This window comes from Oncorhynchus mykiss, chromosome 2, assembly GCF_057628025.1.
Source record: "Oncorhynchus mykiss isolate SJ-2025 chromosome 2, ASM5762802v1, whole genome shotgun sequence".
In the NCBI taxonomy this organism is placed as follows: Eukaryota; Metazoa; Chordata; class Actinopteri; order Salmoniformes; family Salmonidae; genus Oncorhynchus; species Oncorhynchus mykiss.
In genome coordinates, this window is record NC_143023.1 from 60,418,903 (window position 1) to 60,433,462 (window position 14,560).

Here is a 14,560-nt window from a genome sequence, read left to right on the forward strand (position 1 = left end):
AGCAAGAAGTCGGTCTCGGCAACGTGTCTGGTTTTCCTTTTGTAGTCTGTGATTGTCTGTAGTCCCTGCCACATCCGTCTCGTGTCTGAGTTGTTGAATTGCGGCTCCACTTTATCTCTATACGGACGTTTAGCTTGTTTGATTGGCTTGCAGAGTGAATAACTACACTGTTTATATTCTGCCATATTACCAGTCGCCTTGCCATGCCATGTTAGAATCACCTTTGGCAGCGATTACAGCTGGAAGTCTTCCAGGTACAATATTTACACGTTATTATTTTAAAAATTCTTCAAGCTCTGTCAAGTTGGTTGTTGATCATTGCTAGATAGTCATTTTCAAGTCTTCCCATAAATTCAAGCCGATTTTAAGTCAGAACAGTAACTGTAATTTTAGACCTACAAAGATGGTCTCAATGCACAAATTACACATCTCTTTTCAGACATGCATTTCCATCATTAAGATGAACATACTTCCTCTGATAAACTTCTACAGCTCTCGGATTCCCCTCTCACCTCCACTGGGATATTGGAAGAAACTGCATAACCAATGTCCCAATGGCCTGGCGCCCCCTGGAGTAGAATTTAGCAAAGCCGTACAGGCTCCAAGATCGGGTATATTCCAACATCTCTATCAAAATAGCCAAACTTACCTTTGGCCATATCATCACGCAAATGCTTACAATATGGCATTCAATGGGGAGCCATTGAAAATATATTATTAATAATCCACCCCATATGCCATTGTTTAATAATTACAGTCTCATTTTGAGTTGGGTGGCCAGCCAATATCTTTTCCAGCTTGGAGTGAGAGAGGAATTCTTACTCTCTCTGATATTGTGGAGTATTGTAGCCTACGTGTGTTGAATAAAGCAATACAATCTGGCTGGATCTTCATTAAAAAAATATATGTTTTAACCTACGTGCTTATGGCGTACCCTGGGGTTGTGATCTATTATCCCCTCCCATCCACAAAATATTGACAGCAAGGGTAAGTAAGGGCATACTCTCCAAATGATATACACTGCTCAAAAAAATAAAGGGAACACTAAAATTACACATCCTAGATCTGAATGAATGAAATATTCTTATTAAATACTTTTTTCTTTACATAGTTGAATGTGCTGACAACAAAATCACACAAAAAATTATCAATGTAAATCAAATTTATCAACCCACGGAGGTCTGGATTTGAAGTCACACTCAAAATTAAAGTGGAAAACCACACTACAGGCTGATCCAACTTTGATGTAATGTGGCGTTGGTGGATGGAGCGAGACATGATGTCCCAGATGTGCTCAATTGGATTCAGGCCTGGGGAACGGGCGGGCCAGTCCATAGCATCAATGCCTTCCTCTTGCAGGAACTGCTGACACACTCCAGCCACATGAGGTCTAGCATTGTCTTGCATTAGGAGGAACCCAGGGCCAACCGCACCAGCATATGGTCTAACAAGGGGTCTGAGGATCTCATCTCGATACCTAATGGCAGTCAGGCTACCTCTGGCGAGCACATGGAGGGCTGTGCGGCCCCCCAAAGAAATGCCACCCCACACCATGACTGACCCACTGCCAAACCGGTCATGCTAGAGGATGTTGCAGGCAGCAGAACGTTTTCCATGGCGTCTCCAGACTCTGTCACGTCTGTCACATGTGCTCAGTGTGAACCTGCTTTCATCTGTGAAGAGCACAGGGCGCCAGTGGCGAATTTGCCAATCTTGGTGATCTCTGGCAAATGCCAAACGTCCTGCACGGTGTTGGGCTGTAAGCACAACCCCCACCTGTGGACGTCGGGCCCTCATACCACCCTCATGGAGTCTGTTTCTGACCATTTGAGCAGACACATGCACATTTGTGGCCTGCTGGAGGTCATTTTGCAGGGCTCTGGCACTGCTCCTCCTTGCACAAAGGCGGAGGTAGCGGTCCTGCTGCTGGGTTGTTGCCCTCCTACGGCCTCCTCCACGTCTCCTGATGTAATGGCCTGTCTCCTGGTAGCGCCTCCATGCTCTGGACACTACGCTGACAGACACAGCAAACCTTCTTGCCACAGCTCGCATTGATGTGCCATCCTGGATGAGCTGCACTACCTGAGCCACTTGTGTGGGTTGTAGACTCCGTCTCATGCTACCACTAGAGTGAAAGCACCGCCAGCATTCAAAAGTGACCAAAACATCAGCCAGGAAGCATAGGAACTGAGAAGTGGTCTGTGGTCACCACCTGCAGAACCACTCCTTTATTGGGGGTGTCTTGCTAATTTCCTATAATTTCCACCTGTTGTCTATTCCATTTGCACAACAGCATGTGACATTTTGGACAGTTTGATTTGATACTTTGGTGCGAAAAGTGCAAATCAATCCCGTAACAACAGCAAAGGACCTTGGGAAGACGCTGGAGGAAACAGATACAAAAGTATCTATATCCACAGTAAAACGAGTCCTAAATCAACATAACGTGATTGGCCACTCAGCAAGGAAGAAGCCACTGCTCCAAAACCGCCATAAAAAATACAGACTACGGTTTGCAACTGCACATGGGGACAAAGATCGTAGTTTTTGGAGAAATGTCCTCTGTTCTGATGAAACAAATATAGAACTGTTTGGCCGTAATGACCATCGTTATGTTTGGACGAAAAAGGGAGAAGCTTGCAAGCCGAAGAACACCATCCCAACCGTGAAGCACGGGAGTGGCAGCTTCATGTTGTGGGGTTGCTTTGCTGCAGGAGGGACTGGTCCACTTCACAAAATAGATGGTATCATGAGGTAGGGAAATTATGTGGATATAGTCAAGCAACATCTCAAGATACCAGTCAGGAAGTTAAAGCTTGGTCACAAATGGGTCTTCCAAATGGACAACGACCCCGAGCATACTTCCAAAGTTGTGGCAAAATGGCTTAAGGACAACAAAGTCAAGGTATTGTAGTGGCCATCACAAAGCCCTGACCTCAATCCTATTGAAAATGTGTGGGCAGAACTGAAAAAGCCTGTGCGAGCAAGGAGGCCTACAAACCTGACTCAGTTACACCAGCTCTGTAAGGAGGAATGGGACAAAATTCACCCAATTTATTTTGGGAAGCTTGTGGAAGGCTTCTTGAAAAATGTTTGACCCAAGGTAAACAATTTAAAGGCAATGCTACCAAATACTAATTGCGTGTATGTAAACTTCTGACCCACTGGGAATGTGATGTAAGAAATAAAAGCTGAAATAAATCATTCTCTCTACTGTTATTCTGACATTTCACATTCTTAAAATAAAGTGGTGATCCTACCTGACCTAAAACAGGGAATTTGAGCTTTTACCTAAAACAGGGAATTTTTACTAGGATTAAATGTCAGGAATTGTGATAAACTGATTTTAAATGTATTTGGCTAAGGTGTATGTAAATTTCTGACTTCAGCTGTATGTGTTCTGTGAGCAGTGTCACACGGTGAACATTACAATTTCCATCTCGGATTTCAGACATGACCAGAGTCATCAACACCACTTGATAAAGAAAAGCGATGGTGTTTACGACCCCATGGAGTATAACCCGGAAAGTACACATCACACTTCAGAACCAGAGTGAGTCTGCCTTTTTCCTCTGCCAGTTGACCTGTTCCTGCTGCTCCCCCTGACAGTTCATCTGTTCCTGCTGCTCCCCCTGACAGTTCACCTGTTCCTGCTGCTCCCCCTGCCAGGTCACCTGTTCCTGCTGCTCCCCCTGACAGGTCACCTGTTCCTGCTGCTCCCCCTGACAGTTCACCTGTTCCTGCTGCACCCCCTGCCAGGTCACCTGTTCCTGCTGCTCCCCCTGACAGTTCACCTGTTCTGCTGCTCCCCCTGACAGTTCACCTGTTCCTGCTGCTCCCCCTGCCAGGTCACCTGTTCCTGCTGCTCCCCCTGACAGTTCACCTGTTCCTGCTGTTCCCCCTGACAGTTCACCTGTTCCTGCTGCTCCCCCTGACAGTTCACCTGTTCCTGCTGTTCCCCCTGACAGTTCACCTGTTCCTGCTGCTCCCCCTGACAGTTCACCTGTTCCTGCTGCACAGCTAAGAGTTGTGACCCCATTGGCCCAGCCACCCTTCTCTACTGCTGAAGCCTGAGCTTATTGGCTCACCTGCCCCTGGCTAAGCCCTCGTGGGGGAAGGGGAGAGTCATGTGGAGCCAGCATGTTACACAGGCAAGAGTGGCTTACAGTCTGTCAGTGGGTGACCACCCTGTACAAGCTGAGAAGTCAAAAATGCTTATATAGTTGTTGATTTTGGAACTGGGTTTATGGATGTCTTGTCAGTATGTTCTGCAGATATGCCAAAGACTAGTTGTTAGTGGTAGTATAATTGATTTAAGTGGTACAGTGGTAACAGTAGTGATAATGACAGGGGTAACAGCAGCAGCAAAAGTGATATCAGTGGAAGAAGTAGTGGAAGCAATTGCATCACTAATTCAACAACTTGTCCGACTAGTTTTTGACGCATCCTGGTCTTTGTCCTCCGGCCTCAGGTTGCGTTTTATGGTTGCGCCATCACTTGCTTAATCAACGGCATCTAACATCTGTTATTGTTGTTTTAATGTGTTACTTTTCATAATTTTTAACTTTAGTTTATTTGGTAAATATTTGAACTCTTCTTGAACTGCATTGTTGGTTAAGGACTTGCAAGTAAGCATTTCACGGTAAGGTCTACACTTGTATTCGGCGCATGTGACAAATAAAGGTTGATTTGATTTGATCTACTAGGACCCCCAGACGCCACGGCTCCTGAGGCGGCTGGGCGCCCAGAGGCTCCTGAGGCACGTCAAGCCCTCCGTCACTTCTACCGAGGGATGGCCAGAGCTTCTCCACAAGTAAGCTCCATAATCACCCCCCCTCCTCCCTTCTGCATCAGACAAAACTTCTGTTAGTTTGTGTATTTATTTTTGCGTGAGACTCAATTCTTAAGTAATCAGCTGAGCTATTGGATTTGCGCTAAGAACTGGTACTATCGCAGTCCGAAGCCTGCCATAGGTGATTGTGGTCAAAATGTCAAGGCTTACAGTATCTTTAATAATATTAACGTTCTACGGGAACTCAAAGAGCGTGTGCAGTCACCGTGACCCGACTGGCTGATAAACACTGTGATATGGACTTTCCTTCTTTTCTTATCTTCCCTTATTGCTTCCTGTCTTTCTCTTTCACTCTCTATCTCAATTCAATTCAATGGGCTTTATTGGCATGGGAAACATATGTTAACATTGCCAAAGCAAGTGAAATAGATAATATACAAAAGTGAAATAAACAAGAAAAATGAACAGTAAACATTACACTCGTTGTGATATTATACAGTGTTGTAATGATATGCTCTCTCTTTCTCTCTCTCGGTCTCCCTTTCTCAAAATGTCTCAGGCTCCTTGCGATTTGTGACATATCTGCTAACATTGTGGGCGCTATTGAGTTCATGACTGAGTGCACCACCATCGATAAGCCTTTCTGGATGTATGATGCGGACCAGCACATAGACCACGACAGGTACAAAGACACATAAGTAACACATAACTCCTGGAAGTTGTCTGCTTTTCTTTGATGGTGCCTTTTTGTCTTTCCGGTGTGGAGGGCACAGGTATCCTCGTGTTGTATTGATAACCTTCCTGCCCAGCTCCCCATTGAAGCCACTGAATATTTCGGTGACCGCCTCTTTCCCTACATTTGGGAGATGGTAAGACGAGGTGCTAGGGTAAGGTACAGTGAGCCATTAGCATGTTTTGGTTTTTGAGGTTTAGTTTGCTTGGGGGAGAGGGTTGTGTGGAATGTAGCAATACAAGCACAAAACAAAAGCTTGGGTTGTGTTTGTCTGTTCAAGCGTACCGTACTGTAGATGCCACTGCTTGCCAGTGATGGCCACTTGGAACGGTCATTCTGTTCTTTGCTGAATTAACAAGTGCTTCCCGGCTCTATCTTACTCAGCTGCCCTCGGATGCCACCAGGCCCGTTGAAGAAGAGGACTTCTCACCTCAAGTCAGGGATGTGAGTACCACACACACAAATCCCTATTACTCAATAATTTGTGCATCATAAAAGGCTATGGACTTGGTATTCTCTCAACCAACTTCATGGGGGAGTCAACTGGAATGCATTTCAATTAACAGGTGTGCCTTGTTAAAAGTTAATTTGTGGAATTTCTTTCCTTCTTAATTTGTTTGAGCCAATCAGTTTTGTTGTGACAAGGTAGATGTGGTATACATAAGGTAGCCCTATTTAGTAAAATATCAAGTCCATATTATGGCAAGAACAGCTCAAATAAGCAAAAAGAAACAACAGCCCATCATTACTTTAAGACATGAAGGTCAGTCAATGCGGAAAATGTCAAGAACTTTGAAAGTTTCTTCAAGTGCAGTCGCAAAAACCATCAAGCGCTATAATGAAACTGGCTCTCATGAGGACCGCCACAGGAAAGGAAGACACAGAGTTACCTCTGCTGCAGAGGATAAGTTCAGGAGAGTTACCAGCCTCAGAAATTGTGGCCCAAATAAATGCTTCACAGAGTTCAAGTAACAGACACATCTCAACATCAACTGTTCAGGAGAGACTGTATGAATCAGACCTTCATGGTCAAATTGCTGCAAAGAAACCACTACTAAAGGACACCAATAAGAATAAGAGACTTGCTTGGGCCAAGAAACATGAGCAATGGACATTAGACCAGTGGAAATATTGCCTTTGTTCCGATGAGTCCAAATTTGAGATTTTTGGTTCCAACCGCCGTGTCTTTGTGAGACGTAGAGTCGGTGAACGGATGATCTCCGCATGTGTGGTTCCCACTGTGAAGCATGGAGGAGGAGGTGTGATGGTGTGGGGGTGCTTCGCTGGTGACACTGTGGATGATATATTTAGAATTCAAGGCACACTTAACCAGCATGGCTACCACAGCATTCTGCAGCGATACGGCATCCCATCTGGTTTGCACTTAGTGGGATTATCATTTGCTTTTCAGCAGGACAATGACCCAACACACCTTCAGGCTGTGTAAGTGCATTTTGGGTTGGACCACAGAGTGAAGGAAGAGCAGCCAACAAGGGCTCAGCATGTGTGGGAAAGCTGTCATCAAGGCAAAGGGTGGCTATGTTTAAGAATCTCAAATATGTATTCATATTTTGATTTGATTAACACTTTTTAGGTTACTACATGATTCCATATGTGATAATTCATAGATTGATGTCTTCACTATTATTCTACAATGTAGAAAATATTAAAATAATGAAAAACCCTGGAATGAGTAGGTGTGTCCACACTTTTGACTGGCACTGTTTGTGTGTGTGTATACACACACACACACACACACACACACACACACACACACACACACAGTGCCAGTCAAAAGTTTGGGCACACCCACTCATTCCAGGGTTTTTCATTATTTTAATATTTTCTACATTATCGCTCTGTCCTTATCGCTCTGGAGCAGGTTTTCATCAAGGATCTCTCTGTACTTTGCTTCGTTCATCTTTGTCTCGATCCTGACTAGTCTCCCTACCCTGCCGCTGAAAAACATCCACACAGCATGATGCCATCACCATACTTCACCGTAGGGATGGTGCCAGGTTTCCTCCAGACGTGGCGTTTGGCATTCAGGCCAAAGAGTTCAATCTTGGTTTCATCAGACCAGAGAACCTTGTTTCTCATAGTCTGAGAGTCTTTAGGTGCTTTTTGGCAAACTGCAAGCGGGCTGTCGTGCCTTTTACTGAAGAGTAGTCAGGCCAGTCTACCATAAAGGCCTGACTGGTGGAGTGCTGCAAAGAGGGTTGTCCTTCTGAAAGGTTCTCCCATCTCCACAGAGAAACTCTATAGCTCTCTGGGTGACCATCGGGTTCTTGGTCACCTCCCTGCACAAGGCCCTTCTCCTTTGATTGCTCATTTTTCTCGAATGGCCAGCTCTATGAAGAGTCTTGGTGATTCCAAACTTATTCCATTTAAGAATGATGAAGGCCACTGTGTTTTGGGGGACTGCAGAAATGTTTTGCTACCCTTTCTCAGATCTGTGCCTCGACACAGTCCTGTCTCGGAGCTCTACGGACAATTCCTTCAACCTCATGGCTTGATTTTTGCTCTGACATGCACTGTCAACTGAATCTTTATATAGACAGGTGTGTGCCTTTCCAAATCATGTCCAATCAATTGAATTTACCACAGGTGAACTCTAATCAAGTTGTAGAAACATCTCAAGGATGATCAATGGAAACAGGGTGTACCTGAGCTCAATTTTGAGTCTCATAGCAAAGGGTCTGAACACTTATGTACATAAGGTATTTCTGCAAAAATGTCTAACAACCTGTGTGTGTGTTTAATGTGTATTTTATATTGTATTATACAATATACAGGGCGCATTTGGAAAAAAGATTGAGGTCTCAATATGTCTTCCCTGTCAAAATAAAGGTTCAGAAACACACACACACACACACACACACACACACACACACACACACACACACACACGAGGTGAACGAGAGGTGAACATGTGTCATTGTCACGTGCCATTTATGTTTCAGTATGCTGCCGTATGGGTATCACCCAGTGATCGCCAAGCACTGCATCAACAAGAAGGTGAACATGGTGACTGCCAGCTACCCGAGTCAAGCCATGAAGGACCTTCAACAGAGGTGGGACAGAAGTGCATGGAGAGAAGATTCTTCTGGTTTTTAAAGTAGGAGTGAGAGGGGTAGGGTTAGGGGAAAACATCTCTGTAGAAGTGGAGATTTAATGGAGAATGTGTTTTATCTTGTCTTAAGGGTCCAGTGAACTCAAAAAAACTTGATTTCCCTGTGTATTGTACACTGAGTATACCAAACATTAGGAACAACTTCCTAATATTGAGTTGCACCCTGGACTACCATACCCTGTTCAAAGGCACTTCAATCTTTTGTCTTGCCCATTCACCCTCTGAATGGCATACATATACAATCCATGTCTCAATTATCTCAAAGCTTAAAAATCGCTCTTTAACCCGTCTCCTCCCTGTCATCTACACTGATTGAAGTGGATTTAACAAGTGAAATCAATAAGGGATCATGGCTTTCAACTCTATTTACTTGGTCAGTGTATGTCATGGAAAGAGCAGGTGCCAATGTTTTGCATGCTCAGTGTGTTTTGTACATATTTCCACACGATGAGGTGTATAATACTGTGAAAATTATGATAATGCCCTTTTAGTGTAAGAGCTGTTTGAAAAGAACGCCTGAAATTTAAGCCTGTTTAGCTGGGATGGAGTTTTGGCTTGCCTGGTGATGTCATAAGTTAATAACAAAGGGGGTTTCAAACCTCTCTGCCAATAACAACCTGAGTTTTCAGGTTACATATCCCTCCCATTAGGCTCATCCAATTAGACCACTCCCAGACAGTCCTAGCAAAATTCTTGCTTGAGAAATTACTCTTTGCTAAGATGCTATGGTTGTTTCTTTTTGACATATATATATATTTTTTAAACAATCAAAGTAAGGTACTTGATTATTACCCAATCATTTTTACCCAGAAATTATTTGATATTGAGATAAAAATGGCTACATTGGACCTTTTAATGCCAATCATGGGCTATTTGATACACCATTGACTAGATGTAAGCTACAGGCAGGCACCAAGACACTTGATCTAATTGCTTGAGATGGCATTAGGCAGGATAAGCTACTAGTCAAGTGAATATATTGTCTCTACGTGGGGCTGGTGTGGCTGAGTGTGTTTGTCTGTGTGTTTCCTTTCAGTGCTGAGGAAGCTGGCATCACCATAGTGAATGGGCCTGGACCCTGGCATCGACCACATGCTGGCTTTGGAGTGCATCGACCAAGCCAAGGCGGACGGCTGCACTGTGAGCGAAACGTGAGGGAGATTGTGAAAGAATCTACTATAAGTGATTTGTGCTTTTGAAAGAAAGTGTTTTGGTGAGTGTGGAATCTGTACACATACGGGATTGTGTGCATGTGTGTGTCTGTGTATGTGCTGTGCACATAATGATTGATTGAGCGTATGTCGAAGGGATGAGTGGCATCTTGTCAGTTTCATTGGCAGCCATATTGATTGCGGGCCCAACAGATTGAAACACCATGCGTCTTTGATTTGTTCATTTTCCCCCCATCTTGACGTGAAGATGAACGGACCGTACTATCACACAGGAAAATGGACAAATGTGCCAGCATGTTGACAACGCATTTGACTAGTCCATGCACAAAACATTTGATAGATGTGTACGTGCAAATTGTGTTTGTAAATCCATTTACATGTGTGTGTGTGTGTGTGTGTTTAGATTGAGTCATACAGCTCATTCTGTGGTGGACTCCCTGCACTAGAGTGCTCAGACAATCCTCTGCACTACAAATTCAGCTGGAGTCCTTTATGGAGTCCTCCTCAATACCATCAGCCCTGCTATCTTCCTCAAAGACAACAAGGCACAGTAGCCATCTAGGATGAGCAGATCCTCCCCAAATCCTAAACGTAACCATTAGGGCCAGAATTGAGAAACTGATCCAGGATCAGTGTCTAGGAGTAACTTCATCCTCCTCTATGTCCCCCAGGTGGCGAGCATCCAAGTGAAAGGAACTCTGATGGAGGCTACGTCTCCCATGGACTTCATGCCTGGCTTCCACCTGGAGGGTTTCCCCAACCGCGAGAGCAATACAGCCGAGCAATACGGCATCGAGCCGGCCCACACACTCATCAGAGGACCACTCCGCTTCAAGGTACTTCCAACACCAGGGTGGTGAGTATGGCGTTACTGTCAATCTCGATAGTTCTGTGTCGCTTTGGATAAATGTTGTATTTCTGTCCAACAGGGTTTCTCCAAGTCCATGAGTGGCTTTGTGTAGCTGGGTCTGATCAACACTGACCCCTGCTAGAGCTAGAGCTGCTGTCTCCTGGGTAAATATAATGATACTTATAACAGCTTTAAAAGACAAGTTAACGTTTTTGGAACCAAATCTTTATTTTTGTACTTTTTTTTTTTTTTTTGCAATTTCACTTAGTTTTGAGAAGCTTACCCCACCAGCGAGACTTCCTCAGGCTCGTTCTGCAGTTGCAGGGGCACAGATAAAACATTAACAAAGGCTCCAAAAACGCCCAAATACGTCCTTTGAGAAACAGCAATGCTCTCAGTATAGTGATGCAGGTCTTTAGATGTTGTACACATGAAATTGTCATTCCAAATCCTCAACGGTATATTCCATTTTGTTGGACTGGAGCGTTACTTCTCCGTGTGCTTTCTCATTCCCATTGTGGTGATTAAAGTCTGTTCATGCTCGCACACGGAGAAGAATTCCAACTAAATGGAATATAACGTTGGGGATTCAGTTAATTTACATAAAGAATTTAGATTTGGTTTAAAAAACAATACTTGTCCTATAATTGACTTAGAACTTAATTTAGAATGTGATTTTCAGAAATGGTTATTAAAGTACCAGGATACACCTAGCAAACGCTGAATCACTTATACACTAGAGCTACAATGGAGATTTGACTGACAAGATTGAACAAAAACAACAAAAAATCCATGTGCAACAGAAAGAGCTGCTGAGTATACAGATGGGCTTGTCCCTGTCTATCTCTAACCGTGCATTTGAGGGAGCGGTCGACGACATCATTGGCCAAGACGACTTCAAGATGGAGTGGTGAGAGGCTCAAGTCCTGACCAGATACCGTTCAAAATGTTGTACTCATATCTTTGCTAAATGCAGAGGTTAAAGTTCTCAGTCACAGCGAAGGAGACATCTGCCCCATTATGGCATCTGTGAGTGCATGATCAGCGCCAATGAGACAGATAGAATGTTGCGATCTCTTTACATCTGTATGCCAGTGGTTCCAAACCGGTGTCGACCCACCTAAATACATCAATATATATATATTTTTCGTCAACAGTTGCATCATATTTTAAACATCCTAGAGACGGGCACTGGGACCTGGGGGAGGCTGCAGCACGCGCTAGTGACTGTTAGACTTTCTTCAGAAAAGATGGCTGACAAAACTACGTGGATGGAAGCAAATGTAAGTGATTATACCGTCATAACGAATCATGCAAAATATGTAGTTGACAGGAATATGTTAGTTAATGTAGAGACAAACGATTATGCATATTTCTTTATCATAAAGTTCATTTACGAAAATCGCGATTTAGCAAGCTAGCTGACTATCTAACATTAGCCAGTTAGTGGCTAGCTTTATGGATGTTGTGGCAAATAACATGAACTGTCTGATGAACTGTCTGGAAAAGCATGAACTGGAGTCGCCTCTTCACTGTTGACGTTGAGACTGGTGTTTTGCGGGTACTATTTAATGAAGCTGCCAGTTGAAGACTTGTGAGGCTTCTATTTCACAAACTAGACACTCTAATGTACTTGTCCTCTTGCTCAGATGTGCACCAGGGCCTCCCACTCCTCTTTCTATTCTGGTTAGAGCCAGTTTGCGCTGTTCTGTGAAGGGAGTAGTACACAGCATGGTACGAGATCTTCAGTTTCTTGGCAATTTCTCGCATGGAATAGCCTTCACTTCTCAGAACAAAACTAGACTGACGTATTTCAGAAGAAAGTTATTTGTTTCTGGCCATTTTGAGCCTGTAATCAAACCCACAAATGCTGATACTCCAGACACTAAACTAGTCTAAAGAAGGCCAGTTTTATAGCTTCTTTAATCAGAACAACAGTTTTCAGCTGTGCTAACATGATTGCAAAAGGGTTTTCTAACGATCAATTAGCCTTTTAAAATGATAAACTTGGATTAGCTAACACAATGTGCCATTGGAACACAGGATTGATGGTTGCTGATAATGGGCCTCTGCACACCCATGAGGATATTCCATAAAAAAGTTTCCAGCTACAATAATAATTTACAACATTAACAATGTCTACACTGTATTTCTGATCAATTTGATGTTATTTTAATGGACAAAAAAATGTAATTTTCTTTAAAAAAAACAAGGACATTTCTAATTGATCCCAAACTTTTGAACGTAATTGTAATTTCACTAACCAATGCTAACTAGCGTTATGACTGGAAGTCTATGGTTATCTACTAAAGTTTCAGTCATGGGATTTGTTTTGCTTTAACCCCTGTAAATGTCTTTAATTAACACTGTTTGTATGGTCAGGTTCGGGATGCTGAGTAAGGAGGTCGTCCCTCATGCAAACACCCTGCTTCACTGGCTAAGCATTTAGAGGCCCTCCTTTGGTAAGTTCTCCCTCTACTCTTTTTACTTCCACAAACACCAATATGTATATCTTTCTCTATAATCTTTATATTCCTCCTTCTCTTACTTTCTTTATACAGAAAATAGCAGTAAAGATGATTTAAAAATAGTATAACCCTCTCTCTCCTTCTCGGTCCATCCGTGTCCTCTCCTGTAGATAAAGGCGAGCGGGACATGATCATCATGAGGAATGACGTGGGCCTGCGCCACTCCACAGGCGAGCTTGAGACCAAGCACATCAGCCTGGTGGTCTACAGAGACCCCAACGGCTACTCTGCCATAGTAAAAGTGAAGTGAAAACTGACTTTCAATCTGCAGAAGAAATCCGTATGAAGGGACTGGTGGTGCCAATGACCAAGGACATCTATGGAGTGGCTCAGAAGAGACTGCAGGAGGAGGGCTTACAATTCACTTCAAAAGCACCATCCAAGAGTAGTAACTCACAAATAATCAGCTGCGTCTCAAATAGTGTATATTGATTTCCTTTCCTGGTGTCCTCTCCATCTACACGGATCCAAAAAAGACCCCACACATGAAAAAATACAATTCTATTCAATTCAGTTCAATTATTTCAGAAGAGTGCAGATAAAGAAAAGGAGATTAAGAAAAAAAGCTAGTTTAAACAATTGAGAAATATTTGTAGATTCAACGCCAAGACAGATGGGAAATACAGCCAATCATTGGCTGTCTACCAAGGCCCAGAGAAATCATCTCCATAGTCCCAAGTTACTTCCTCTGTTCATCTCCATGCCTTCATCTGTGCTCATCTGAAAAGGCGAGAGTGAGAGATGCACCCTGACTTTCTGCTTGTTTCAAAGGCATTTCCTCACAGCCTTGTCTTACCTCAACCAATTTATTGTTTCAACACGTGGCGAATATAACAGTTACATTACAGGTGAACAGTTTCCAAGCAACTTCTTTAAATAAGGCTGTACAATTCATGACATGGAGAACCACAAAACTTGCTGAGTGTCGTTTATAACATGTAACAATCCTATAACCTTCGCAGACCTGCTAAGACGATGTGTATCAGAAACTCACCCAAAGGGTCTAGTCTTTCCTTGACCATAACATATTCCTGTTATTGATCAGCTGCTGCAGTTCCAAAGATTTGTACATATTTTACACATATGCTTCCCACAGTTGTGCCAAATTGACTGAATGTCCTTTGAGTGGTGGACCATTCTTGATACACACAGGGAACTGTTGAGGCTGAAAAACCCAGCAGCGTTGCAGTTCTTGACACAAACCAACCAGTGCGCCTGGCACCTACTACCATCCCACGTTCAAAGACACTGAAATATTTTGTCTTGCCTATTCTCCCTCTGAATGGCACACAGACACAATCCATGTCTCAAGGCTTAATTTTTTAACCTACTGTATCTCCTCCCCTTTATCT

General features: G+C 43.4%; 1 pseudogene; it reads left to right on the forward strand.

Annotated features, from left to right (window-relative positions):
• Window positions 1–460: 460 nt before the first annotated feature.
• Window positions 461–13,647, forward strand: LOC110501735 (alpha-aminoadipic semialdehyde synthase, mitochondrial-like; annotated as a pseudogene).
• The last annotated feature ends 913 nt before the right edge of the window (window positions 13,648–14,560 follow it).